At 45.3% G+C, this 26,068-nt stretch overlaps 9 non-coding genes and 15 pseudogenes across 9 annotated transcripts; all 24 read right to left on the bottom strand.

Annotated features, from left to right (window-relative positions):
• Positions 1-17,937: 17,937 nt before the first annotated feature.
• On the bottom strand, positions 17,938-18,055 carry LOC114291519 (5S ribosomal RNA). Its single transcript, XR_003639411.1, has one exon. It is a non-coding gene; the product is annotated as a 5S ribosomal RNA (ribosomal RNA).
• Positions 18,056-18,238: 183 nt separating this feature from the next.
• On the bottom strand, positions 18,239-18,359 carry LOC114291490 (5S ribosomal RNA; annotated as a pseudogene).
• A 200-nt stretch (positions 18,360-18,559) lies between these two features.
• Positions 18,560-18,678, bottom strand: LOC114291439 (5S ribosomal RNA; annotated as a pseudogene).
• Positions 18,679-18,875: 197 nt separating this feature from the next.
• LOC114291407 (5S ribosomal RNA) lies at positions 18,876-18,995 on the bottom strand (annotated as a pseudogene).
• Positions 18,996-19,177: 182 nt separating this feature from the next.
• Positions 19,178-19,296, bottom strand: LOC114291535 (5S ribosomal RNA). Its single transcript, XR_003639428.1, has one exon. It is a non-coding gene; the product is annotated as a 5S ribosomal RNA (ribosomal RNA).
• A 188-nt stretch (positions 19,297-19,484) lies between these two features.
• Positions 19,485-19,603, bottom strand: LOC114291542 (5S ribosomal RNA). Its single transcript, XR_003639436.2, has one exon. It is a non-coding gene; the product is annotated as a 5S ribosomal RNA (ribosomal RNA).
• A 191-nt stretch (positions 19,604-19,794) lies between these two features.
• On the bottom strand, positions 19,795-19,913 carry LOC114291389 (5S ribosomal RNA). The gene has a single exon (XR_014355847.1). It is a non-coding gene; the product is annotated as a 5S ribosomal RNA (ribosomal RNA).
• A 202-nt stretch (positions 19,914-20,115) lies between these two features.
• Positions 20,116-20,234, bottom strand: LOC114291374 (5S ribosomal RNA; annotated as a pseudogene).
• A 186-nt stretch (positions 20,235-20,420) lies between these two features.
• On the bottom strand, positions 20,421-20,539 carry LOC114291479 (5S ribosomal RNA; annotated as a pseudogene).
• A 190-nt stretch (positions 20,540-20,729) lies between these two features.
• Positions 20,730-20,848, bottom strand: LOC114291369 (5S ribosomal RNA; annotated as a pseudogene).
• A 183-nt stretch (positions 20,849-21,031) lies between these two features.
• On the bottom strand, positions 21,032-21,150 carry LOC114291440 (5S ribosomal RNA). Its single transcript, XR_003639401.1, has one exon. It is a non-coding gene; the product is annotated as a 5S ribosomal RNA (ribosomal RNA).
• A 188-nt stretch (positions 21,151-21,338) lies between these two features.
• On the bottom strand, positions 21,339-21,457 carry LOC114291463 (5S ribosomal RNA; annotated as a pseudogene).
• Positions 21,458-21,646: 189 nt separating this feature from the next.
• LOC114291324 (5S ribosomal RNA) lies at positions 21,647-21,765 on the bottom strand. The gene has a single exon (XR_003639355.1). It is a non-coding gene; the product is annotated as a 5S ribosomal RNA (ribosomal RNA).
• Positions 21,766-21,962: 197 nt separating this feature from the next.
• On the bottom strand, positions 21,963-22,081 carry LOC114291486 (5S ribosomal RNA; annotated as a pseudogene).
• Positions 22,082-22,277: 196 nt separating this feature from the next.
• Positions 22,278-22,396, bottom strand: LOC114291352 (5S ribosomal RNA). The gene has a single exon (XR_003639380.1). It is a non-coding gene; the product is annotated as a 5S ribosomal RNA (ribosomal RNA).
• A 196-nt stretch (positions 22,397-22,592) lies between these two features.
• Positions 22,593-22,711, bottom strand: LOC114291471 (5S ribosomal RNA; annotated as a pseudogene).
• Positions 22,712-22,922: 211 nt separating this feature from the next.
• LOC114291353 (5S ribosomal RNA) lies at positions 22,923-23,044 on the bottom strand. Its single transcript, XR_003639381.2, has one exon. It is a non-coding gene; the product is annotated as a 5S ribosomal RNA (ribosomal RNA).
• Positions 23,045-23,240: 196 nt separating this feature from the next.
• On the bottom strand, positions 23,241-23,359 carry LOC114291356 (5S ribosomal RNA). Its single transcript, XR_003639384.2, has one exon. It is a non-coding gene; the product is annotated as a 5S ribosomal RNA (ribosomal RNA).
• A 182-nt stretch (positions 23,360-23,541) lies between these two features.
• On the bottom strand, positions 23,542-23,660 carry LOC114291435 (5S ribosomal RNA; annotated as a pseudogene).
• A 184-nt stretch (positions 23,661-23,844) lies between these two features.
• On the bottom strand, positions 23,845-23,963 carry LOC114291489 (5S ribosomal RNA; annotated as a pseudogene).
• A 184-nt stretch (positions 23,964-24,147) lies between these two features.
• Positions 24,148-24,265, bottom strand: LOC114291513 (5S ribosomal RNA; annotated as a pseudogene).
• Positions 24,266-24,453: 188 nt separating this feature from the next.
• LOC114291414 (5S ribosomal RNA) lies at positions 24,454-24,572 on the bottom strand (annotated as a pseudogene).
• A 183-nt stretch (positions 24,573-24,755) lies between these two features.
• On the bottom strand, positions 24,756-24,874 carry LOC114291443 (5S ribosomal RNA; annotated as a pseudogene).
• A 184-nt stretch (positions 24,875-25,058) lies between these two features.
• On the bottom strand, positions 25,059-25,177 carry LOC114291345 (5S ribosomal RNA; annotated as a pseudogene).
• Positions 25,178-26,068: the final 891 nt, after the last annotated feature.

Genomic DNA, 26,068 nt, shown 5'->3' with positions numbered 1-26,068 from the left:
TGAGCGCGATCTCCCGTGGACGGGGGAACATAGCCGGTGGCTACTGGAGAGCCTGGGAGTTATTTTCTGCCCTATTGATTTACATTTCTGCTTTTCATTATCTGTACATTGCACACACGGCACATTTCACATTCTGTACTTTGCATTCTGCTCTCAGCATTCTGCATTCTCTGTACATTCTGCACTCAACATTCTGTATTCTGATGGCTATTGCCCTGTTTTCCACAGCTATGGGTTTTCGCATACTTTCCTGCACTAGCCCTGGAGCTTGAGGTGGAGGTGCCTCTTATGATCCCTTACTCGCTCGTGTTTGAGGGCCAGTATCGACCGAGAGCTCGGGAGACTCTGCCCTACCTGCGATAGTTTTTCGACACAGTGCGGCCGACAGAGGTAATTCAGAACTCTCAGTCCTCCGTGTTTTCACCTTTGATTCATCTTGCACATTTACGATTTCTAATCAGTTTATGCATTGGTTATCCGCAGATCACATGGCAGCCCTGGGTGGCCTTGGGTGGAAACACCTGATTTCAGTATGCTGGGGGATGGGCCTCTTCTCGGTACAGGATCCTGTTTGAGGGGCCAGCTGGCAGGGCCTGGTTCCTGGGGGAACGCTTCATGCGCCAGACGATGGGCTACCCTCGTTAGGATATCCCCTCAGTACCTCCGGACGATATGCAGCTCACTGGGAGGCTCACTCCCCAAGAGGTCGCTAGTGCCATGTTGGGTACAGACGTATTGCTACATTTAGAGGAGGGGGACTATGCGACCTACCGTCATACATACTTGATGCCCCCGTTGACAGGTGTTTGTACTCCCATGAGGAGGTCTGTTGGCATGCCATCATCGAGCCGACCCCGGGCTGCAGATGTCGGATGGCTGGATATCCCGACCAAGTTGACAGGATGGCGATACGGGACTTCCTATCCGATTCTGATAGAGCCTCCTATGCCTGATCACCGATACGTCAGTGACCCTGACTCACCACCGGTATGCTCCACTGCTTTTCATTTATCACTCAAATACTTAGGCACTCATTTATTCATTGATGATTTGAGCTTGTATCTGCAGCCACCCAGAGAATACATGGAGGGGATAGTCGGATTGGTGGCCTCACTTGAGGGCATGGTCTTGCGGAGGGAGGCACAGTTGTCCATCCTCGGTGTCCCGGTACTCTTTAGTTTTCTTGCATTTATCATACTTCTGATGACATGCTGAACTTGAACACTTCACTGCATTGATTGACTGTATGGGTAGAGCACATCTGACACACACCACATTCATGTACTATATCTGCATACATCCACTCTATCTAGCTTTTTTGTCTGTGCATCTGATATACATATTTTGGCTGATGTATTCGAATTGTACTCTTTCGTTTCAGATGCCTCCGCTATATACTGAGCCACAGGCCGGGCCATCTAGGCCTTCTCGAGGAGTTGGGAGAGGGGGTTCGACTCGCGGTCTAGGCAGACGCAGAGCACCTATTGTGGAGGAGGAGTCCAACGAGGAGGAGGAGCCTGCACATCCCCAGTCAGAGACATCCGCTGACAGAGGGGGTGGCTCTGTTCCGGTTCCGGTTCCGGTAGTGGAGATGAGGCCGAGGAGGGTTCCGAGGATGACAGCCCCGATTCAGATGACAATGATGGTGCAGAGGCTGTTCCGCAGAAGAGGATGAAGCGGCCCTCTTATTCCTACAGTTGATAGCATTGATGCAGTTGTTCCCTGCTTTATTTGCCTTTTTTACTAGTAGTTGTAGCACATTGTACATTATTAGGCAGTTTTATTTTTTGTAAAAGTTGTACCCTTGTTATAAAATGTTGTAACAAAGGAAGCATGATGGAATGAAACAGCTTTTTGAAAAAGTGTTGTATTTTATGTTCTTAGCATTGCATCGCATCATTTTGCACGAAAGTGAGATAGAATGGAATTGTGCACTAAAAATTGCCGAGTCAAGTAGCGAACCGACACAACAAACTAAACAACTTAACAACTTAACTTACTAAGAAACACCGAAACCTTAGCAAGTCTACAACTCGATAAGCAAGACACAACAATGTTGATTAAACTTACAACTCGATAAGCAAGACACAACAATGTTGATTAAACTTACAACTTGATAAGTAAGACACAACAATGTTGATCAAACAATGAGTAACAACTCGATACACAAAACTTGCCAACTCGACAAAACTTAACAACTCGATAAACAAAACAACGACTCGATAAACAAAACATCGACTCGATAAGCAAGACTTAACAACAACTCGATAAACAAAATGTATTTCGGACGATCGGAGTGACGGAATGCATCCCAAACAGAGGAAAACTCGCACCTTCAACAGTCCTGATGCATGGAAATGCTAGGAACTTTCTTCTAGAGGCTAGGACAAGACCAAAGCCCCTCTTTCCTCCATGGCTGACCACCTAAGGGAGCTGGCCGACCAGTTTTTTTCAATGAAGACCAAAGGGGCGGTCGGCCTACCAGAAAAGGTGGTCGGCCGACCACCTAGCTTGGCAACCACCAGTTTGTTGACACGTGTCACCCGAACAGTGCCTTATACTCTATAAAAGTCCCAGCTTCGTGGTTCATTCAATTTATCTCAGTTTTGCATCAAAATGGAGGCGTTCCTTATCCAAAATCTCACAGCTTGGATTGCTTCTCTGGATGGCTCGGAAAAGTTGAACTTCCGGGGCTTCGGCTTGAATCCACTATTCACGCTGGGCCGTACTCCGCTACATCTTCCTTTCCTCCATGCCGCGGCAAGGTTCTGGAATCCGGTAACACACGTTTTTAGCTTTAGCGGGCAAGAGATGTGTCCTACTTTCGAAGATTTCCAAGCTTTGATGGAATCCGAGCGCAATGAGGAAATCTTGCCTCAACTCTGATTTGGCCACGTCCAAGCCCTAGGACGAATGCGAGGCCTCACTTTGCATGATGCTCGATCATTGGTTCATGACGGGGAGCTGGACATCCCAAGCTTGGTTCACTGGTTTTCTGATGTTGGTGACCGCGACGACCATCATTGGAAGGGCTATCGGCGACACACGCTTTGCCTATGCTTGCTAGCTCATTTCTTGCTTGCCCCGGGCTCTGGTGGATTCAGTGTCCGGTTGATCGAGGTTGCCCAAGGTTTGAAGGAGGGCAAGAGGTGCATCGCCATTACATTGGCTGAGACATTGACGGACTTAGACGCTTTTCATCGCCGGGAGATGGCTAGGCTTGTGGGGAGCCCACTACTATTGCAGGTAATGTTTCCCACCCAACCACACGTATGTATTGCTCACATCACTCGGCCCTCAGGCTCGGTTTTTCTCACAAAACCCTTTTCTTTCTTTTCTCTCATCGCACATCTATCTATTCTTTATTCTCTAATTTTTCATCCCTCCCCAAGTGTGGTTGATGGACAAGTTACAGATTGTGGAGTCTTGCCCAGCATACTCAGCTCGCGGCTACTTTTTTTGACAACGCCTGGTCGACGCCCTGGATGAGGGGTGGTGGTACAACTGGATGTGCAGTTTGTTTGCAAACCGCATCGCTTGGCGCTGCCCTTGGCTCAATCTGCCGGCAATGAGCTACAACATAACCCGTAAACCTGGGATTCAATTGATTGGCATGACACATTGTGCCTTCTATCTTCTGTTCCGGTTCCGGCGCCAGTTTGGACATGATCAGACTTGCCCACCAGAGGGGATAGAGTACCCTGCTGCATTCCTAGTCCGAGGAGCACAGCTTGCCCGATATGCTACAGCATGGAGGACTAGAGAGCTTCTGGCCCCCGCTCTCACTTTCAGTTGCACTTTGTCTGATGAGTGCTTGGATTGGCTCAATGAAGAGGCATAGAAAGGGCCCACTTTGGCATCAGAGGCTTCGACCAATTCTGGGAGGGGGCGCAGGAACACCTGACTTGTCTATGCCTCGGATTTATTACTTTATCAGTACTTTCAATTTTTCTTTATGAATGTAATAAAAAGTAACTTGAATTTGTATGCAAGAGCAGGAGAACTCTGTATTGAAATCAATGAAATTGAAGGTTGTGGGTACTGAAATTTTTTCGCTTTGGTCTAAAAATGGTCTAAGTTGTAAAAAGATTAATTTGAGCAAAATCAACTTTTATTAAAACTTTTCAAAACCATTTTCGGGGTGGATCAGAACTGGACACGCCTGAGATCTGTCACTGAGATGCACAACCTCGGATCCTAGCAACTGGAAAGTTACCCCTAGTCTGAATAGTACCGCGACACTGCACAGCAACGGAAAGTTGCTCCTAGTCTGAAAAGCACTGCACCGGAGATCATATCCGAACTCTTGAATGCTGAATAGACAAAGGTGACCGGGATGATAAAATGGACAAAGTTGATCGGGGAAAAGTTTATGGCTGAACTTCAGGATGAAGTTGCCTACGTATCCCAAAAATGGGAATCAAGCCTTATGTAGTTCCGGCTCGGGTTCACTCGAGTATTTTCACTCTCCTTTTACGCTCTAACTTTTGCCAAGGCCGCTCTTTGCGGGTTTTCAACCTTGCGAGCTTAGTTTTATAATTTCAGATTTTCTATGCTCTAACTTTTGCCTAGGTCACCCTTTCGGGTTTTCAGCCTAGCGAGAGTCTCAGGGGTAATATTTCTTCAACTTGTCCATGTTGATCGGCTGTGAGAACTCTAGGCCATCTAGGTCTATCAGAACGACAACTCCACCCGGCCAGATTGACTTGATGATGTAAGGACCAGTCCAATTGGGTCTGAACTTGCCCCTAGGGTCGTGGATGGGAGCTCGGTTGTCCTTGAGCACCAAATCTCCTTCTTTCAAATTCCTGGACTTAACTTTCTTGTTGAAAGCCCGAGCAATTCTGCGCTGGTAACCTTGAACATGGTACAGTGCTTTCAGTCTTCTTTCATCAAAGAGCATGAGTTCCTCAAATCTGCTCTGCTACCAATCTGCTTCGGCTATTTGACACTCAGCCAGCCCTCTCAGTGACGGAACCTCAATTTCAATAGGTAGAACGGCCTCCATCCCATAAACCAATGAGTACGGGGTCGCCCCAGTAGAAGTTCTAATTGAAGTCCGGTAGCCTCACAAGCAAACGACAGCTTATCTGGCCAATCCCGGTAGGTTTCCACCATTTTCTGCAAAATGTGTTTGATGTTCTTGTTGGCGGCCTCAATGGCTCCATTGGTTTGCGGCCGGTATGTGGATGACTTATGAAAAGCCACGTTGTATTTCTCCAACAAGTCAATCACTTCCTTCTTGAAGTGGGAACCGTTATCTGAAATGACCTCATTTGGGACCCCATAACGACAGATGATGTTGTTTCTGATAAACTTTGCAATGTGCGACGCCTTCAACACCGCATAAGATTGGGCCTCAACCTACTTCGTGAAATAATCTATCGCGACTAGGATGAACTCATGCCCATTCGACCCCTTTGGAGTGACAGCCCTGATCACATCGATTCCCCAAACTGAAAATGGCCATGGCGAAGTCATATTGTACAGCTTCGACGGCGGAATGTTCATGTGATTCGCATGGATCTGACACTTGTGGCATCGCCGAACAAAACCGATACAATCCTCCTTCATGGTGGGCCAATAATAACCTTGTCTGAGGATCTTCCGCGCTAGCATTACCCCGTTCATATTGCCACTGCATTCCCCTCCGTGGATGGCCTCCATCAGGCATTTTGATTCTTCAGCTTCGACGCACAACTTATGCATTCCTAGATGACCTCTCTTATACAATTTACCTCCACAGATGATGAACTGAACGACCATTCTTCTGATTGCCCTTTTATCCTTGGTATTTACCCCTGGTGGATATGCTTCCTTCTCCAAGAAATTCCAAATATCGTAATACCAGGGGTTCTCATCTTGAACCTCGTCTATAGCAGCAATCGACTCGTAAGCCGGCATGAATTTCTGGTCGATAATGACTGGACGCATCCGGACTCCAAACGGGATGTCTATCATAGAAGATAGAGTTGCTAGTGAATCTGCGAACCTATTATTTTCTCTTAGTAGATGAGTGAAGTTTAGCTTCTCAAACCGAGGAATCAGCAAGTCCAAGGTCTAGTGGTACATTATCATATTTTCTTCTTTGACCTTCCAATCTCCCTTAGCTTGGGACACAACCAGGTTCGAGTCCCTAATGACGTCCAGCCATCTTGCCCCTAGTTCCAGGGCTGCTTCTAAACCAGCGATGCATGCTTCGTACTCTGCTTCGTTGTTCGAGACTTTGAATTGGAGTTTAAATCCTAAAGGGATACGGGAATTGTCGGGTGCTATCAGTAACACCCCTATCCCATACCCATACTGGTTCGACGCTTCGTCAAAGTACATTGTCCAAAACTCATCTTCAATATGCAAAATGGCCTCATCTGGGAATAAGTACTCAACTGCTTCACCTCCTTCAACTGGATGATCGGCTAAGAACTCCGCTACCGCTCTTCCCTTGACTGACTTGTGCGTCACATATTTCAGATCAAATTCGGAAAGCAACAGCAACCAACGAGCTAGCCTACCCGTAAGTGCCGGTTTCTCGAAAAGATATTTGATGGGATCTAGTCGTGAAACTAACATTACGGAGTGAGCTAACAGGTAGTGCCACAGCTTCCTGGTAGCCCATACCAAAGCTAGGCAAGCTTTATCCAACGGTGTGTAGCGAGTCTCATACTCTAGCATCTTCTTGCTCAGATAGTAGATGGCTCTCTCCACCTTGTCCTCTGATTCTTGCGCGAGCATACAACCCATTGTTGTCTCGTTTACTGAAAGATACAATATCAACGGCTTCCCCGGCTCAGGTGGTGACAACACGGGCGGGTTTTGTAAGTATTCCTTGATCTCTTCAAAACCAGCTTGGCATCGGCCGTCCCATTGGAACTTCTTTCCTTTCTTCAGGAGGCCAAAAAGTGGTTCACAAGTCAAGGTTAATTTTGAGATAAACCATCTTATGAATTGCACTTTACCCAGAAAGCCTCGCACCTCCTTTTCAGTCCTTGGTGGTGGCATTTCTAAGATGGCCTTGATTTTGGAAGGGTCAACTTCGATACCTCTCTGTGTAATCAGAAACCCCAGCATTTTCCCTGCTGTAACACCAAACGTACACTTCTGAGGATTCAGCCGCAACCGAAACTCTCTGATCCTTTGGAAAAACTTTTGCAAGGCGGTGTAGTGGCCCTCTCTTTCTTTGGACTTGACAATCATGTCGTCCACATACTTCTCAACCTCTTTGTGGATCATGTCGTGCAATATTGTGGTTGCGGCCCGTTGATATGTAGCTCCAGCATTCTTCAGCCCAAATGGCATCACCCTGTAGCAATAAGTCCCCCACGGGGTGGTGAATACAGTCTTTTCCCGGTCTTCAGGTGCCATCACTATCTGATTATAGCCTGAGAAGTCATTCATAAACGAAAGCAAAGTGTGTCCCGCTGTGAAGTCCACTAACTCATCGATATGCGGCAAGGGGAAGTCGTCCTTCGGACTAGCTCTATTCAAGTCTCTGAAATCCACACATACCCGGATCTTACCGTCCTTCTTCGGCACCGGAACGATGTTGGCCAACCAGGTTGGGTATTCGGATACCAGCAGGAAACCTACGCCAATTTGCTTGGTGACCTCTTCCTTAATCTTGAGAGCCTAGTTCGGGCGGATCCTTCTAAGTTTTTGTTTAATAGGTCGGGCCTCGGGGTCAAGAGGGATCCGGTGCTGTACAATCTCAGGATCGATTCCACTCATGTCTTCGTAGGACCACGCGAAACCATCTTTGAAATCTTTTAATAACGCGACTAAGCGCTCGCGTTCCTCCGAAGACAACGTGGACCCGATCTGGACCAGCCGCGAGTCCTCCTCAGTACCAATATTCACAGTAGTGATTTCATCCATTAAGGGTTTAACAAATCTTTCCTGCTCTTGTTCAATTAAGTGTTGCAAAATAGGAGGAATCTCTTCCTCGTCGTTTTCATCAAAATTTTGAAAGTCTGAGTTAATGCAATAAATCAAGGGCACAGAAAAGTACTCAGAAACCACAACCACATTATTCTCATTAAGCACATCCAAATTGTCCGATTCTTCGGTTACAACAAACTCAAAAGTGAAAGAAAAAGATGACCTGGACAAGACTGTGGTATCCGGGTTATCACCCCCTGGAATACTGGACTCAGACTCAGTCGAGCTGGAACCTGTTTCCGACTTAACAAATTTGGTGGAATTAGATTCCGGTTCACTACCTGACCCGGTGCTGCTTGACAAAAATCCCTTTTCATACTGCCAAATGAGAGAGGGTGCGATAGATGCATCGAAAATGTTTGCTGGTAGGCCCACAAATGTTTGCTGGTAGGCCCGCAACCATTTCATTCCCGATCACGCATACCGAGAAGTCATCCCCTAAGCACTTCTGTTCGATCGGAGGATCTGAAAGTAGACACGCCAGTGCTACCCCCATTTCACTTTCGGCGTCCTCAGACTCCACTTTCTTGCTCTGGTCAGCCTTGGCTAATGGGTCTGTCTGCTCTTCGGGAACGTCATCCCCGAATAACTGTAGGTCAAAGAAAATCTCAAAACCTGGTACGCGCTTCCTCTCCGCGGTCAACCATGGTTCCGGGAAGCCACAAAATGGAAAGTCCTCCCCCTCCCGGACAAAGAATCCTTTTAGGGTACCCTGGATAGGTCGGTGCATTAGCTCATAAGGCTTCCCTGCCCTCTTTGCTTTGGCTCTCCCGGCCATCTCCTTGCCTTTTCTCACCCAATCCTCTTTGGTGGGCAGATAACCCAAGCCAAAGGTGTATGGGTTGTGTGGCACTTCGGCCAACGCTGCAACGCCCTTCTGGCCGCTCTTTACCAATCCCATACCGGGGATGTGTTGAAGCTTGTTCATCAGGTATACTGATTGAGCACTGACATACACCCCCTCATTAACCGCCAAAATGTTCTGCATGACCCGGGCCTCAGCCAGAGTGAAACCGGATAAGAACACATCCTCCATACCGTGCTCAATTTCCAGGACTGGTGTAGACACCTCCGGCAGTGGATGGATCGATGAATTCCCGAAAACAATGGCTACTCCCTTCCCATGGGGGTATTTCACCATCTGATGTAAGGTGGATGAAACTGCCTTCACCTGGTGCAACCACGGCAGCCCCAAAAGTAGATTGAAGGTTGCAGGAACTTCTAAGACGTCAAAGTCTACCTCATGTTGTCCCGGCCCAACCTTGGCCTGAATTTTCACTATCCCCATTACTTCTCTGCTTGTGTTATCATATGCCCGAATCACTTGGGCTGTCGGCACAAAGTCCGTGGTCTTTAAACTGAGTACATATGCGGTCCTTGCCGGGCACACATTGATGGCGGACCCTGTGTCGACAAGCACCACGGGTATCCATTTGTTTCTGCACTCCACAGAGATGTAGAGTGGCTTGCTGTGGTTCGTACCCTCAGGTGGCAATTCTTTGTCGGAGAAAGTCAACATCGGGGTTTCCCCTCCCGGAAAAACTAAGCCCACCAGCTGTTCGGGCGAGGTGTCTATTCAGAGCTTGGCCTTGTCCATGGCCGATAAGACAGCTTGTCGATGCATTCGCGATGCCATAAGTAGTCCCCAGATGGAGATGTCTGCTTATGTCTTTTTCAACTGCTTCAATATAGCCTCTTCTTCTAGTTGCTTCTCTTTCTGTTTCTCATCCTCCTTATCCTTCCCAAACGCCTCTGGCTGATCTAGGTGCGGGGGCTTGAAGTACCGCCCGCTTCTAGTCATATAATCGACTTCGCCCATGTACCAGGTATCGTCTGGCTGGTTGCTCCCCCAATCCTCATCCGTGTGGGCAAGACATAGATCGTCGTCGTCCCACCACATTCCATCGACAGCCAACAGACACCTGTCCGGCTCCGGTGCAATTATACTCACAGTACTTTCCGTCCACATGCTCGCAACATTCTCTATCCTCGTGCACACGACATTTTCAGTCCCCTCAGGGGCCTTGGCTTTTCGGATTCTCTCAAACTCTTCAACTCCTTTTTGTTCCAACTGCGTTAGTACAGCTGGCTGCTCTATAATTCCTGTATTCAAAATGCCCAGATCCTGAGCAAAATTCTTAGCACTAGCACTCTCCGGTGATGCATTTTGGTCTCCGGCCCTTTCGGCCATAACTGATGCCCTTGCCCCTTCCGGGCCCTGTTCCAACTGAGATTCGTCAACAACATCTGGTAGGTCATCAAGCCACCCGGTGACCTCTGTTGACTCCTCAAAATCTGACCAGTTGACTACCATGCCCTCTGGATCTTGTTCGTCGAAAAATTGGAGGTTAGCAAAGTCCCCTTCCACAGCTGCCAAGTCATCTATCCTCTGACCAAATCCTTCCCCTGTATCACACAAAGCTCTGCCCCTGCTGGCAATTCCACATTTGGCCCAACCTGGCCTACTGATAGAATGTAGTCACTCGGGCTATATACCTCCTCAGTAAAACTCCTAGATTCCTCGGATTCTGACTCAACAATCGCATTCTGCCCTGAAATCTTCCCTGTTCTGTCTTCGACTGTCGCCACCATTGGTTCGGGTTGGGTTCTGGAGATGTCCAACATGTACAAGTCAGTGCAGTCAGGAAGGAGCACCTCCGACTTGGGTAGGTGGGACGGGGTGATATATATGCTAGGATAGTAAAATACGACCCCAATCTGGATAAAGTTGATACGTTTGGGGGGTGGAGCTTGGTTGTGCGGTGGGAGAGGGTTTGTTGTGACATTGGGTTTTTCTTGAGGCACAATCACTTGCTTGTTAACGAGATCCTGAATCTCGTGACGCAATCTAAAACATTGGTCAGTGTCGTGACCATGTTGTTGGTGATATGTGCAGTATTTTGCTGGGTTATGAGAGGGAGGAAGTGGATTTGGCAATGGCCTCGGCTTCAGGGGCTTTAAATGCCCTTTCCTAATTAACACCCCCAGAGCCTTGGACAGGGGTATATATAATGGGGTGAAGGTTCTCTGGCCTCGAGGTTGGTATTTGATGGTTTGTGTGTTGCTTCTGGACGCGCCAGAGAAAGGTGTAGCTGCCATGGGTCTGGGAGGGAGAATGGTGGTGACCCTGTTTACTTCTGAAGCTCTTGCAGTTGTAGCGCCGCTCGGGCCTGCATTGTTGTTGCGATTGAAGGTTCTTCTGGTTTGCTCCATGTCTTGGTCAATCAGACCCTGTTTCATTGCATCTTCGATCTGTACTCCCATCTCATGCAAATCAAAAAGGTAGGGAAGGGGAGCACGATCATTTTTTGCATCAGTTTCGGCTGGAGATTGCGCACAATCATCCGGATTTGATCTTTGTCAGCAGGCCTTAGGGTCATCATTGAAGCCTTCGCCCTCCACCGAGTTACTAAATCCGAGAAGCTCTTCTTAGGCTCCTGCCTTGTTGTTTCAAGATCACAGGTTGTAATCTCGATTTGGGTATTGTAAGAGTATTGCGCAACAAAGGCCTCGGCCATTTCATCCCAACTCCGCTTGACATCATCTGCTAATTTTGCATACTAGATAGCGACCACACCCGACAGGGTCCGACCGAATAATGAAAGCTTCTGCGGTCTGGTGAGGTCCAACAGCCATAGTATATTTGAGAATAACCAGAGGTGCACCATGGGATCCCCAGATCCGTCGAAGCGATCGATTTGCGGTATTTTAAACCTATCTGGCAGCGTTACAGCCACGTCAGTATATTCGTCCTCGATATCCGGGATAGCCTTTACCCCTTGGGATTTCTTGAACAAATTCTCGAGCTTGCTCAATTTCAGTGCTGTAGGGTCGACCTCGAATTTGAAGGGAGAGTCTGGTTAATTGATAGGCATAGGTGCCTTGGACAATTGAGGTAGAATCGGGGGCGGAGCCAGCCCAGTCGGAATGTCCGTCTCTCCCTGGACATTTGGTACCTCCTCGGGTGGCGGAACTCTTGGTGGGGGAGGAGCTTGGTGCGAAGTAGATGCTCCGGTTTGCTGTTGTAGCCTGGCAATTAATTCTGCCTGCTGGGCCATGATCTCGGCCTGTTGTTTGGCAAATTCATCCCGACGAACAGCGTCCTGCTGCATGGCTCTCATGGTCTCCTGCATCTGACGCATCATTTCCTCAACTCCTGTCGTTCTTGCCATACTGCCCTGATCTATCTGAACTACCGGCAGGTCTATCTCTGGAGTGGCCTCGGGAAGCTCAACCTGACTGTTCAAAGTCCACTGATCTGACAATCTTTGCTCAGATACACTGCGTTTTCTCGACCTTTGTCTGATAACCGGGGGTAAGGAATAAAACACTGGTTGTCCGTTAACCAGATCCTCAGATCGATTGAGTCGGCGACCTCTAGTCCAGAGTACTTGGGGAATATCTGCTTGGTCTGAAGCAATTGTGCTAATCTACCTAGCAAAAAGATAAATAAAGCAATAATAAGGAAATAAATGACCAGACAAACGGACAGCATAACGGCTTTAAATAAATACACAACACATAGTTGGGCATCACAACACACAACTGATAAGCTGCAAATACTGTTCTCAAACACTGATCATTATCCCCAAATCACTGCCCCAAAAACTGAATTTGATACCCGCAGATAACTGATTCCCAAAATACTGAACCGGTGCCTGCAGGCCTGATGGCCAAACTTGCTAACTGATACATGCATTCCCTGTAGAGACGCACTCTAAAAGCACATAACAAGTAAGTGAGAGCCAAAACAGTCCTATGTTGGGGTAGGGTTTCTCTGTCCTATTTTTTCAGGAGCTAGGGCTTCACTACGCACGCAGCGGTTTCAAACAACCTATATCGGGTAAGCAACCTGTCCTAGCTTGGAATTGTCACTATGGATCTGAATATGCACTAGGTTGAATGGTCAAAAAGGGTGCCCTGGTAAAACCGGGTTTGTGTTCCTGTCGTGGCAGAGCCCGCAACCGGTCAGCCTTATGGCACGCTTCGCAAAGCGAGCCTCTGGCAAACCGTTCAGGAATAACATACGGCAAACACGGTGTCCTAGGCGCACCAATGCAAATGCAATGCAAAGAAACACATAAGTGTAGTCAAAACAAGATATCATGAGTTCGAGTCAAGTTCTCTAAATCCCTAGCAGAGTCGCCAGAAACTGTAGACGTCCCCGAACGTCCCGGGAGGGAATCCCGTTTTGTTCATATGGGCTCACTACAGTTCAGGACTCAAATGTCACGGTCCTGTATCTAATCTCACAGAGTGTAATGCAAGACCGATGAATCACCAAAGAGTCCAAATCTGACAAATTGATTTTTTTTTGAAAACAGATCTTTTTGAAAGAAGTGCCAAACATGGACTGCTTTGCCAGATACAGAGTCACCACCTAAATATTTTATTTTGGGAAATTTAGGAAACCCTGACTCGTTTGCCTAAGGCCACGTGTCCGTCATCACTAAAGTTGCCTCGGCTCGGGAACTTGGGTACGATTGGAGAAGGTCACTTCGTGAGCACCCCCGCTCGCCCCATCAAAGATCGGCCTCTACTAACCATGATACCGAGTTTTGAAAACATTATATGCTCTTATTCCGGTTATTAGCCTAGATTTACTATGTGATGCGCACAACATACAAGTATAGACCGGATCGCTTGAATTGGAATAAAACATTTCATGTTCATTTTTGAAAGCGGTTTGCTACTCGCAAGTAGGCTTAAAATGGAGATTTTGCCACCCTCGGGTAGGCTTAGGAAACATGGTTTTGCCACTATCTAGTGGGCTTAAAACTCACAGTCAATGCATTATTCCAATTCAGATAATCCAACCTTCACCCACAGGCATTCAGGAAGGTATATCACATAAGCACATAGCCTCATGGTAAGTATGCTATCATGGCAGTCACTCACACACATGCAAGGATGCTAAAGCATAAACACTTACCGAGTACTCCAAGTCAAAACAGAAACTAGTTAGAAATCAATGCATGATCCTAACTATAATGAAATGCCTAATGCAACACGTGCAGGAATGCAACTACAATAGGCTCGGCTATTCTAAGATGGCATATGATGATGCTACAGCTAACACGTATTCAATTTGGAATTGAAATACCAATGCAGTTAGTATGATGCGCTGAGCCCGATGCATGCAAGACAGATGAATGATGCAAACATGCAAGTATAAGTATGCTAATTGAAACATGCCCTAATTTAACCATCATAAGCTGGTAAATAAAATGGAGAAAGACGTGGGGTTGGAAGACATACATCACACACACGCACACTTATTACAATTGTGCCCTCGCTCGGAGGGTCTGAATAAATAATACAGTCCGAATAAATAATTACAGTCTGAATAAATAATTAAATATTACAAAACCCTAATTAATTAACAAATTAACTAGGAAAGCAAATAAACTAGTATGCAAATTCATGGACCGCCTCAGCTCTGTTCCGAATGATGAAAGATGCATGCTCGAGTTTCCTTGCGCGGAAATCCATTGCGATGCCCCGATTTGCCTCTGTTTGCAGTTAATCCCGGAATGTTGCGCAAAGCTCTTGAAGGCTGTTGATTTCTGATTTGTTGCAACAGAGAGCAAGAAAGGGGCATGGCAAAGTATTTTCACATATGTATGCACACCTCGATCCTCGTGCCACCAATCACGCATCTCGATGCACAGTGGCCGAGGAGTCGGATTGCATGACTCAATGTGAAATGAATGCACATATAAACACAACAAGACGTAAACTCCATCATGGATAATCCGGAGTGTCGGCGACCGGGAATTAAGACACGTTTCGTCACTCGGAGTACGAAACGTCCCTCGTTTCCCGTGCTTGGGCTAGCTCCTATCCCAAACACAATGCAAACGAGATGGCATGCACAATGCGACTAACATGCAACCTAGCATACAAAATGCTGTGGACTAAAATGACATACACAGTGCGCGTGATGTAACATGGCATACACAATGCTCTAATATGGAACTTAGCATACGCAATGCTATGAAATGGCATACACAATGCTCGATGGACTTACACCAACATGAGTGGACCTCAGCCACACTCACATCAGTGGCCACATGATGAAAATGAGACAACCTAAACACATGCAAACATGCACGATGCAAGGGACCGATCCTAAGGCATCAAATGCCACTCTACCAAAGCATGGCAAGGGATGAAAGATGGCATAGAAACATGCAATTTCCAGCTCTGAAATAATATGCTCAATGGTCCCGAATCATGGAAACATGTCACCCAATGCATGAAATAGGCCCCGAAACTCAAAACTAGGCAAATGCATTGAACCACAAGTATGTAAAGAAAGAATTATTTGACCATGAGGCATGAAAACAAAGCCATGGCAGTCCTAAACATGCACCAAATCAGTTTCAAGCATGGCTAAAAAGTGCTAACATGAAGGGCTAAAACAACATGCAACATAGGCTAGTAAGCATGGTTTTCATGGCATGTATATGAAGCACAAGAGAGATCACCAAACTAGTCAAAAACAGAGACATGGTATGCTAAAATATGCCCAAATAACCACTAAAATGTATCCAATGCATGCAAAAATGATGGCCTCCTTTGGAGGGCCATGAGGTGGATTACTCAACACATACAAGATAGACATGTAAAATGGCAAAACCAACTCTAGAACTCAGTTATGACAGCCCTAAAACTCACCAAAAAGGCCCTGGAATTGGTCAATGAAGCATGCAATGAAAGGTCCCCTTGAATGGCCTTAAGGAGGATTGCTCTACACATGCATGAGGGACACAAAATATGGCCAAAAGGGATCTGGACAGAGCTAAGGCAGACCTCAAAACTCACATAATAGGGCCTGAAACAAGACTTTAAAGCATGCAAGATGGTGCCCCTTTGGAAGGCCAAAAGGGCCAACAAACAAGACAAGGAGAGAGGGGGTCACCCCCCTCTGATTTTGGCTCTCAAAACAGTGTGTTAGCCACTAAAAATCCATTGGATTTCAGTGGCTAGAAGGCCAAAGAAAGCATGCAACAAAGGCCTAGATGCAAGGCTCAAAACAAGAGGCAAACAAGCATACAGGGAAGTAAATGACCTCAAACAGAAAAATACCCTTAATCAAACATCAAGAGGGGCTCAAAATAAGACTCTTTTCAGTTTATGAAAAATCTCAAAAATGCTCATAAGTAGGGCTAAGATATGAAGCAAAATAAGCCTACAAAGAGGGATAGAGCATACAAGGAGGTATATGACCTCAAACAGAAAAGTTTCCTTAATCAAACTTCAAGAGGAGCTTAAAATAAGACACTTTTTAGTTTATAACAAACCCATAAATGCTTGAAAATAGGGCTAAGTTATGAAGCAAAATAATGCAAAAAAAGAGGGAAATGAGGACTTACCCTTGTAGCACAGCAATGCAGCAAGTTCTGGACCAAGAAGGTGAGTCTTCAACCTCTGAAAAACAGCTCCAAGATGATTGAATGGATGGTGGAGGTGGTAGGCTATGAGGTGTGGTGTAATGGCCAAGAACAATGGGGTATTTGAGCTTGGATGAGAGAGATATGGAGGGTGGAGTGTATATGCCTTGGCTGGTTTTTCTAACCCCTGCAAATGGAGGGGGAGTGCTGGTTTTATAGAGGGAGAGAGATAAGGCTTCTTGGAGAAGCCTCAAGAGGGGGTCAAAGCTTCTCAAAGAAGCTAGACCAAAAGGGTCAAGCTTCTTGAGAAAGCTAGACCAAAAGGGTCAAGCTTCCTCAAGAAGCTTGACAAAAGAGTCAAGCTTCTCTAAGAAGCTAAGCAAGAGGGTCAAAACTAACTTAAAGAGACCAACAAAAGGCTCAAAATCTCGGACAATGGGTCAAATGCTACACAGCTGGCACAGCTATATGCAACTCAGGAAGGCCAAAAAGCAGAAGGTAGGCCAACCAGTTCTAGTGGTCGGCTGACCACTTGCCCTGGTCAGCCGATCAGGGTTCAAAAAGGTCAACGAGAAAAGCTGGTCGGCTATACCAGAAAGGTGGCCTCCCAGATGAGTAGAATACAACTGTATGGTGGGAGACCAGAAAATGTGACCAAGGAGAGAGAAAAACCAGCTTTCTAGCAAGGTTCAAAAGGGTCAGGAAGAAAAGCTGGTCAGCCTACCCATATTTGTGGCCTCCCAGGTGAGCATAACACAATGGTGGTATAGGAGACCAGAAATTGTGATCCAAAAGTGGGAAAAACCAGCTTTCTATCAAGAAAACCGCATGGAGGAGAGAGAAAATGGTTTTCAAAATAATTTCTGGTCTCCCACTATACTACCACATTCCTAACAATGAAAATAGGGTCCATGCCAAAAATGAACCCTAACTAATGCAAAACGAAGGTTCGGGGGCCAAAACGCGCGGCCTGGGGCCCCGAAAACAGACTGTTAGGCACCGGAGGTGGCGTATGACCACAAAGGTGGTCTCTCGGGCCACAGTGTCCCTCTAGGGAGAGGAAACAAGGTGTGTGCCAAAAACCGGAGCAAACGGAGGTAGTTAAGCGGTCCCAAACAGAGGCACACGACCGACGGCTTCGAAAATCGGTAATTGGTCTCCAAACAGGAAAAATGGCCTACGACCACGAAACGTAGCCTACGGCCATTGAGAGATGGTCTACGAGACCTTTCCCTTCCTTCGGGAAAAGAAAACAGAGAAAACAGGACCTGGTTCGCAAACCGAGGCAAAGCACAATAGAGCCCCGAAGTCCGGAGGCAAGGCTCGCAGCCGAGACTCTGAAACCTCAGAACGAGCACAATATTCATCATCACCGAGCGCTCAATCTGTGACGTCTGAGTCTTAAGGTCGGTCAAAAATGGGGTGTCTACACGACTTTATTGTTCTAAGCAGTCGACGGACAAAAAATGAAATTTGGAAGGAATAGGATAATCTGGAAATGATTTAAAAGCGAGAAATTTGTCGAAAAGCAGGCGAAGGCGATTGAATGGGCTAAAAATCAAATAGGTTGTCCAGGGAAGGTTGAAATGAAAAAAAAAGGGCAAAAGGGGTGCAACACGAGGACTTCCAAGGGGTCACCCATCCTAGTACTACTCTCGCCCAAGCACGCTTAACTGCGGAGTTCTGATGGGATCCGAGGCATTAGTGTTGGTATGATCGCACCCAAAGATTGACCACGACTTTATTGTTATAAGCAGTAGATGGACAAAAAATGAGATTGAATGGAATAGGATAATCTGGAAATTATTTAAAACTGAGAAATTTGTTGAAAAGGCGAAGGCGATTAAATGGGCTAAAAGTCGGACAGGTTGTCCTAGGAAGGACAAAAGAAAAAAAAAAGTGAAAAAGGGGTGTAACACGAGGACTTCCCGTGGGGATCACCCATCCTAGTACTACTCTCGCCCAGGCACGCTTAACTGCGGTGTTTTGATGGGATCCGATGCATTTAGTGTGGGGATGATCGCACTCGAAGATTAACTACGACTTTATTGTTATAAGCAGTAGACGGACAAAAAATGAAATTGAATGGAATAGGATAATCTGGAAATGATTTGAAAGTGAGAAATTTGTAGAAAAGGAGGCAAAGACGATTGAATGGGCTAAAAATCAGACAGGTTGTCTGGGAAAGAGTGAAAATAAATAAACAGGGAAGAAAAAAAAGGGCAGAAGGGGTGGAACATGAGGACTTCCCAGGGGGTCACCCATTCTAGTACTACTATCGCCCAAGTATGCCTAACAGCGGAGTTCTGAGGGGATCCGGTGCACTAGTACTGGTATGATCGCACCCGAAGATTAACCGTGACTTTATTGTTTTAAGCAGTAGACAGACAAAAAATGAAACTGAATGGAATAGGATAATCTGGAAAAGGTTGAAAAGCGAGAAATTTGTCGAAAAGGAGGCGAAGGCGATTGAATGGGCTTAAAATCGGACAGGTTGTCCGGCGAAGGGTGAAAAATAAAAAATTAAAAAAAAAGGGGGTAAAAGGGGTGCAACACGAGGACTTCCCAGGGGGTCACCCATCCTAGTTATACTCCCGTCCAAGCACGCTTAACTGCGGTGTTCTGATGGGATCCGGTGCATTTAGTGCTGGGATGATCGCACCGAAGATTAACCGCAACATTATTGTTTTGAGCAGTAGACAGACAAAAAATGAAATTGAATGGAATAGGATAATCTGGAAATGGTTTAAAAGCGAGAAATTTGTCCAAAAGGAGGCGAAAACGATTGAATGGGCTAAATATCGGACAGGTTGTTCGGGGAAGGGTGAAAAGAAAAATGAGCGAAATGGGTGTAACACGAGGACTTCTCAGGGAGCCACCTATCCTAGTACTACGCTCGCCAGAGCACGCTTAACTGCGGAGTTCTGATGGGATCCGGTGCATTAGTGCTGGTATGATCGCACCCGAAGATTAACCGCGACTTTATTGTTTCAAGTAGTAGACGAACGAAAAATGAAATGGAAAGGAATAGGATAATCTGGAAATGGTTTAAAAGCGAGAAATTTGTCGAAAAGGAGGCGAAGGCTATTGAATGGGCAAAAAATTGGACAGGTTGTCCGGGGAAGGCTGAAAAAAAAAAAATTTGTGGCAAAAGGGTTGCAACACGAGGACTTCCTAGGGGGTCACCAATCCTAGTACTACTCGCACCCTAGCATGCTTAACTGCGGAGTTCTGATGGGATCCGGTGCATTAGTGTTGGTATGATCGCACCCGAAGATTAACCACGACTTTATTATTATAAGTAGTAGACGGACTAAAAATGAAATTGAATGGAATCTGAAAATGTTTTCAAAGAGAGAAATTTGTCGAAAAGGAGGCGAAGGTGATTGATGGGGCTAAAAATCAGACAGGTTTTCTGGGGAATGGTGAAAAATAAAAATAGAGAAGAAAAAAAAGGGCAAAAGGTGTGCAACCCGGGGACTTCCCAGGGGTTCAACCATCCTAGCACTACTCTCGCCCAAGCACGCTTAACTGCAGAGTTCTGATGGGATCCAGTGGATTAGTGCTGGTATGATCGCACCCGAAGATTAACCACGACTTTATTGTTATAAACAGTAGATAGACTAAAAATGAAATTGAATGGAATAGTATAATCTGAAAATAGTTTCAAGGAGAGAAATTTGTCAAAAAGGAGGCGAAGATGATTGAAGGGGCTAAAATCGAATAGGTTGTCTGGGGAATGGTGAAAAAAAAAAAAACACAGAGACGAAAAAAAAGGGCAAAAGGTGTGCAACACGAGGACTTCCCACGGGGTCAACCATCCTAGCAGTACTCTCGCCCAAGCATGCTTAACTGCGGTGTTCTGATGGGATCCAGTGCATTAGTGCTGGTATGATCACACCCGAAGATTAACCGCGACTTTATTGTTCTAAGTTGTAGATTGACAAAAAATGAAATTAAATGTAATAGGATAATCTAGAAATGGTTTAAAACCGAGATATTTGTCGAAAAGGAGGCGAAGGCGATTGAATGGGTTAAAAATCGGACAGGTTGTCCAGGGAAGGGTGAAAAAAAAAAAAAGCAGCAAAAGGGGTGCAACACGAGGACTTCTTGGGGGGTCAACCATCCTAGCACTACTCTCGCCTATGCACGCCTAACTGCGATGTTCTGTTGGGATCCGGTGCATAGGTGCTAGTATGATCGCACTCGAAGATTAACCGCGACTTTATTGTTTTAAGCAGTAGACGGAGAAAAAATGAAATTGAATGTAATAAGATAATCTGGAAATGGTTTAAAACCAAGAAATTTGTCAAAAATGAGGCGTAGGCGATTGAATGGGCTAAAAATCGGACAAGTTGAGCGGGAAAGGATAAAAAAAAATAAATAAATGGGGCAAAAGGGTTGCAACACGAGGACTTCCCAGGGGGTCACCTATCCTAGTACTACTCTCGTCCAAGCACGCTTTACTGCGGTGTTCTGATGGGATTCGGTGGATTAGTGCTGGTATGTTCGCACCCGAAGCTTAACCGTAACTCTATTGTTTTAAGCAGTCGACGGACAAAAAATGAAATTGAATGGAATAGGATAATCTGGAAATGATTTAAATGCGAGAAATTTGTCGAAAAGGAGGTGAAGGCGATTGAATGGGCTAAAAATGGGACAGGTTGTCTGGGGAAGGGTGAAAAAAAAAAAGGGCAAAAGGGGTGCAACACGAGGACTTCCCGAGGGGTCACCCATCTAAGTACTACTCTTGTCCAAGCACGCTTAACTGCGGAGTTCTGATGGGATCTGGTGCATTAGTGCTGGTATGATCGCACCTGAAGATTATCCGCGACTTTATTGTTTAAGTAGTAGGCAGAAAAAAAGCGAAATTGAATGGAATAGGATAATCTGGAAATGGTTTAAAAACGAGAAATTTGTCGAAAATGAGGCGAAGACGATTGAACGGGCTAAAAATCTGACAGGTTGTCCGGGAAGGGGTGAAAAAAAAAAAACAAAGGCGCAAACGGGGTGGAATACGAGGACTTCTTAGGGGTTCACCCATACTAGTACTACTCTCGCCCAAGCCTGCTTAACTCCGGAGTTCCGATGGGATCCGTTGCATTAGTGCTGGTATGATCGCACCCGAAGATTAACTGCAAGTTTATTGTTTTAAGCAGTAGACAGACAAAAAATGAAATTGAATGTAATAGGATAATCTGGAAATGGTTTAAAACCAAGATATTTGTTGAAAAGGAGGCAGATTGAATTGGCTAAAATCGGACAGGTTGTCTGGGGAAGGGTGAAAAATAAAAAATAAAAAAAATGGGGCAAAAGGGTTGTAACATGAGAACTTCCCAGGGGGTCACTCATCCTAGTATTACTCTCGCCCTAGCACGCTTAACTACGGAGTTCTGATGGGATCCGGTGCATTAGTGCTGGTATGATCGCACTCGAAGATTAACCACAACTTTATTGTTATAAGCAGTTGACGGACTAAAAATTAGATTGAATGGAATAGTATAATCTGAAAATGGTTTCAAAGCGAGAAATTTGTCGAAAAGCAGGCGAAGGCGATTGAAGGGGCTAAAAATCGGACAGGTTGTCTGGAAATGGTGAAAAAAAAAATAGAGAAGGAAAAAAAGGGCAAAAGGTGTGCAACACGAGGACTTCTCAGTGGGTCAACCATCCTAGCACTACTCTCGCCCAAGCACGCTTAACTGCGGTGTTCTGATGGGATTCGGTGAATTAGTGCTGGTTCGATCACATCCGAAGATTAACCGTGACTTTATTGTTTTAAGCAGAAGACGGAGAAAAAATGAAATTAAATGTAATAGGATAATCTGTAAATGGTTTAAAACTGAGATATTTGTCGCAAAGGAGGGGAAGGTGATTGATTGGGCTAAAAATCGGACATGTTGTCCGGAGAAGGGTAAAAAATAAAAAAAATAAAAAAATGAGGCAAAATGGTTGCAACCCGAGGACTTCCCAGGGGGTCACCCATCCTAGTACTACTCTCGCCCTAGCAAACTTAACTGCGGAGTTCTCATGGGATCCGGTGCGTTGGTGCTGGTATGATCTCACCTAAAGATTAACAACTTTATTGTTATAAGCAGTAAACGGACTAAAAATGAAACAGAATGGTATAGTATAATATGAAAATTGTTTCAAAGCGAGAAATTTGATGAAAAAGGAGGTGAATGCGATTGAAGGGGTTCAAAATCGGACAGGTTGTCTAGGGAATGGTGAAAAAAAAAACAGAGAAGAAAAAAAAGGGCAAAAGGTGTGTAACACGAGGACTTCCCGGCGGGTCAACCATCCTAGCACTACTCTCACCTAAGCACGCTTAACTGCGATGTTCTGATGGGATCCGGTGCATTAGTGCTGGTTTGATCGCACCCGAAGATTAACCGTGACTTTATTGTTTTAAGCAGAAGACGGACAAAAAAAGAAATTGAATGTAATAGGATAATCTGGAAATGGTTTAAAACCAAGATATTTGTCGAAAAGGAGGCGAAGGCAATTGAATGGGCTAAAAATCGGACAAGTTGTCCGGGGAAGGGTGAACAATAAAAAATAAAAAATAACAAAATAAAAAAAAATGGGGCAAAAGGGCTGCAACACGGGGACTTCCCAGGGGGTCACCCATCCTAGTGGTACTACTCTCGCCCTAGCACGCTAAACTGCGGAGTTCTGATGGGATCCGGTGCATTAGTGCTGGTATGATCGCACCCAAAGATTAACCACGACTTTATTGTTATAAGCAGTAGATGGACTAAAAATGAAATTGAACGAAATTGTATAATCTGAAAATGGTTTCAAAGCGAGAAATTTGTCGAAAAGGAGGCGAAGACGATTGAATGGGCTAAAAATCAGACAGGTTGTCCGGGGAAGGATGAAAAATAAAATATAAAAAATAATGGGGCAAAAGGGTTGCTACACGAGGAGTTCCCAGGGAGTCACCCATCCTAGTACTTCTCTCGCCCTAGCACGCTTAACTGCAGAGTTCTGATAGGATCCGGTACATTAGTGCTGTTATGATCGCACCCGGAGATTAACCGCGACTTTATTGTTTTAAGCAGTTGGCGGACAAAAAATGAAATTGAATGGAATAGTATAATCTGCAAATGGTTTAAAAGCGAGAAATTTGTCGAAAAGGAGGCGAAGGTGATTTAATGGGCTAAAAATCGGAAAGGTTGTCCGGGGAAGGGTGAAAAAAAAAATGGCAAAAGGATCGCAACACGAGGACTTCCCGGGTTGTAACCCATCCTAGCACTACTCTCGCCCAAGCATGCCTAACTGCGGTGTTCTGATGGGATCTGGTGCATTATAGCTGGTATGATCGCACCCGAAGATTAACCGCGACTTTCTTGTTTTAAGCAGTAGACGGACAAAAAATGAAATTGAATGTAATAGGATAATCTGGAAATGGTTTAAAACCAAGAAATTTGTCAAAAAAGAGGCGAAAACGATTGAATTGGCTAAAAATCAGACAGGTTGAATGGGAAAGGATGAAAAAAAAAATAGGGCAAAAGGGTTGCAACACGAGGACTTCCCAGGGGGTCACCCATCTTAGTACTACTCTCGTCCAAGCACGCTTTATTGCGGTGTTCGGATAGGATCCGGGGCACTAGGGATGGTATGATCGCACCCGAAGATTAACTGCGACTTTATTGTTTGAAGCAGTAGACGGACAAAAAATGAAATTGAATGGAACAGTGTAATCTGCAAATGGTTTGAAAGCGAGCAATTTTTTGAAAATGAGGCGAAGACGATTTAATGGGCTAAAAATCGGAAAGCTTGTCCGGGGAAGGGTGGAAAAAAAAAAGCGGTAAAAGGATCGTAACACGAGGACTTCCCGAGGGGTAACCCATCCTAGCACAACTCTCGCCCAAGCATGCTAACTGCGGTGTTCTGATGGGATCTGGTGCATTATAGCTGGCATGATCGCACCCGAAGATTAACTGCGACTTTATTGTTTTAGGCAGTAGACGGACAAAAAATGAAATTGAATGTAATAGGATAATCTGGAAATGGTTTAAAACCAAGAAATTTTTCAAAAATGAGGCGAAGGCGATTGAATGGGCTAAAAATCGGACAGGTTGAACAGGAAAGGATGAAAAAAAAAAAAAATGGGGCAAAACGGTTGCAACACGAGGACTTCCCAGGTGGTCACCCATCCTAGTACTACTCTTGTCCAAGCACGCTTTACTGCAGTGTTCTGATAGGATCCGGTGCATTAGTGCTGGTATGATCAGACCCGATGATTAACCGCAACATTATTGTTTTAAGTAGTTGACAGGCAAAAAATGAAATTGAATGGAATAGTATAATCTGTAAATGGTTTAAAAGCGAGAAATTTGTCGAAAAGGAGGCGAAGGCGATTTAATGGGCTAAAAATCGGAAAGGTTGTCCGGGGAAGGGTGGAAAAAAAAAGCGGCAAAAGGATCGCAACACGAGGACTTCCCGGGGGGTAACCCATCCTAGCACTACTCTCGCCCAAGCATGCCTAACTACGGTGTTCTGATGGGATCTGGTGCATTATAGCTGGTATGATCGCACCCGAAGATTAACCGTGATTTTATTGTTTTAAGCAGTAGACGGACAAAAAATGAAATTGAATGTAATAGGATAATCTGGAAATGGTTTAAAACCAAGAAATTTGTCAAAAAGGAGGCGAAGGCGATTGAATGGGCTAAAAATCGGACAGGTTGAACAGGAAAGGATGAAAAAAGAAATGGGACAAAAGGATTGCAACACGAGGACTTCCCAGGGGGTTACCCATCCTAGTACTACTCTCGTCCAAGCACGCTTTATTGCAGTGTTCTAATAGGATCCGGTGCATTAGTGCTGGTATGATCGCACCCGATGATAAACCGCGACTTTATTGTTTTAACTAGTCGACGGACAAAAAATGAAATTGAATGGAATTTGATAATCTGGAAATGATTTAAAAGCGAGAAATTTGTCGAAAAGGAGGTGAAGACGATTGAATGGGCTAAAAATGGGACATGTTGTCTGGGGAAGGGTGAAAAAAAAAAGGAGCATGTAGACGTGGCCAAACGTCCCGGGCTCCATGCGCGAAGCGGCGCGAAAATCCCATTTTGTTCATTGGGTTGCTATAGTTCAGACTCAAATGTCACGGTTCTGAATCTAATCCCGCAAAGTGCAATGTGAGACCGATAAATCACCAAAGAGTGCAAATTCGGCAAATCATTTTGGAAAACTGATTTTTAAGAAAGAAGTGCCAAACATGGACTGCTTTGCCAGATACAAAGTCGCCACCTAAATATTTTATTTTGGGGGAATTTAGGAAACCCTGACTCGTTGCCTAAGGCCACGTGTCCATCATCACCAAAGTTGCCTCGGCTCGGGAACTTGGGTACGATTGGGGAAGGTCATCTATGAGCACCCCCGCTTGCCCGATCAAAGATCGGCCTGTACTAAGCATGATATTTTGTTTTTGAAAACATGTACGTTCTTATTCCGGTTTATTAGCTAGAATTTACTATGTGATGCACACAACACACAAGTATAGACTAGATCGCCTAAATTGGAACAAAACATTTCATGTTGGTTTATTTGAAAATAGTTTGAAAATGCTACTCGCAAGTAGGCTAAGACGTGGATTTGTCACCCTCAAGTGGGCTTAGAAAACATGATTTAGCCACTCTTAAGTGGGCTTAAAACTCGTATTTCAATGAATTGTTCCAATTCAAGTAATCCAACGTTCACCCACAGGCATTCAGGCAGTTTCA

This window comes from Camellia sinensis, chromosome 14 (assembly GCF_055761805.1).
Source record: "Camellia sinensis isolate YWXY chromosome 14, ASM5576180v1, whole genome shotgun sequence".
Classification (NCBI taxonomy): domain Eukaryota; kingdom Viridiplantae; phylum Streptophyta; class Magnoliopsida; order Ericales; family Theaceae; genus Camellia; species Camellia sinensis.
Note: the sequence above shows the minus strand (reverse complement) of the source record. Positions and strands in the feature narration are given on the sequence as shown.